This window comes from Myotis davidii, unplaced genomic scaffold, assembly GCF_000327345.1.
Source record: "Myotis davidii unplaced genomic scaffold, ASM32734v1 scaffold933, whole genome shotgun sequence".
Classification (NCBI taxonomy): Eukaryota; Metazoa; Chordata; class Mammalia; order Chiroptera; family Vespertilionidae; genus Myotis; species Myotis davidii.
This window is the reverse complement of record NW_006285240.1, coordinates 1,096,968-1,098,979: the sequence shown is the minus strand read 5'-3', so window position 1 is coordinate 1,098,979 and position 2,012 is coordinate 1,096,968.

Genomic DNA, 2,012 nt, shown 5'->3' with positions numbered 1-2,012 from the left:
TACATTGATGTCTCTCTCTCCCTCTCTCTCTCTCAATCTCTCTCTCTCTCTCTCTCTCTCTCTCTCTCTCTCTCTCTCTCTCTCCCTCCCTCCCTCCCTCCCTCCCTCCATCTAGAAAGAGGTCCAGAATAAACGCTAGGCTTTCTTGGTCTTCTGTGGAAACGTTGCTATGATCTTGTTATATTGCCTCCCAAACAACTGCTTGGTTTTCAACAACAGTTCAGAAATCACCAGAAAGAACTACTCTAAAAGTGTTTAACAGTTAATCTCAGAACACTTGGGTTTTATTAGCTGAATCTTTTTTTGTTTAATCCTTGCCCAAGAAGATGTTTCTATTGATTTTTAGAGAGAGAGAGAGAGAGAGAGAAACGTTGATGAGAGCATCCCCTCCCCAGCCCCCCCCAGTCCCCCCAGGAAATGCCCAGGCTCCTGCCCTGGCAGGGGGGTCTAGAGAGAGAGAGAAAGAAAGAGAGAGAAACATCAATGTGGCAGAGAAACATCAACTGGTTGCCTCCTGCATGTGCCCCGACCTACACTCACAACCCAGGCGTGTGCCTGACGGGGAATCAAAGCCACAACCTTTTGGTACACCGGATGATGTCCAACCCGCTAAGCCACCTGGCCAGGGCTATTAGCAGAATCTTAATCGTGGGTATTTGCACAGATTTTCTGTCACTTCTGTAATGTTGAAACAAACAAACGAAGTTTTTTCAGATGGCCAAGTATGGGGCTTTTTTGGTTTAGGAAGATATTTTATCTCAAATGTACCCCTGATTTTCTTCAACAGGCAAACAAATAAAATAGAAGCAGATGTTTTGAATGATATTTAAACTGCAAAGGGACCGGGCAGCTGAAAACTTTGCTGAAACCTTTACTTCCTTCTCAAGAGCACATGGTGTTCTAAGCTTTGGGAGGAAAGTAACTGTCAGAAAGAGGATTTCTCCATGGAAAACAAAACACAGGGTAAAGAAAGCCCTTGCCTCCCTGAGTGCAGAAACAGCACACAGACATCCCTGGCACCTCGTCTAACAGTGTCACTTAGCGGGAAGTGGCCCAGAAACCGCAAAGTTGAAGGTATACTTCCATTCCGTGTCCCTAAGAACAATTTTTCAAAAATCCCTACCTTCTTCCAGCTCACTGGCCCAGGAAAACTCCCTGCACATGCATAGCAGTAAGATGAGTATGAGCTTTGTAGTCAAGCAAACGTGAGTTTAAAATCTGCTTTGCAGTCTACCTGCTGTGACCCTGAGCAAATATTTAACACAAGAGGCCCAATGCATGACACTTGTGCAGGGGGTTGGGGGTGGGGTTCCACAGCCCGGCCTGCACCCTCCCGCAATCCCGGACAACTGGCGCCTAACAATTTGCTTGCCTGCCTGCCTCATCACCCCCAACCACTCTGCTTGCCTGCCTGATCACCCCTAACTGCTCGCCTGCCTGCCTGATCACCCCTAACAGCTCGCCTGCCTGCCTGATCTCCCCTAACCCCCTCTGCTTCGGCCCCTGCCACTGTGGCTTCATCTGGAAGGACATTCGGCTGTCCAGTCAATTAGCACATTACGCTTTTATTATTATAGATTGCTGAACTTCTTGTTTCCTGCTCTGTAAAACGGGCTGTGGATGAGAAAGGGGCCACATGCTAACTGGGACACACTCAGGGGAGGCCTGCATGTTGGGCCCTACAAACTCAGAGACCACAAGTAACCACACAGAATGTTCTAAACATAAGAATTCCTAATTAGAAGTGAGTCATGGCAGGTAGTCACATCCTAGGCCTGGAGGTTCCTTGACAAAGGCCAATCTTTACCTTAGGTAAGCCTGTCTAATGTCTTTTTGCAACTAGGATGACATACCTTTGAAATGTCAGAGTAGCCCTGGCCAGTGTTGCTCGGTAGTTAGAGTGATGGCCCACACACCTAAGGGTTGTGGGTTCATATGCCGGTCAAGGGCATGTTCCTGGGTTACAGGTTCCATCCCTGGCCTCAAGGAGCTTGTGCAGGGTGGGAGGCAAC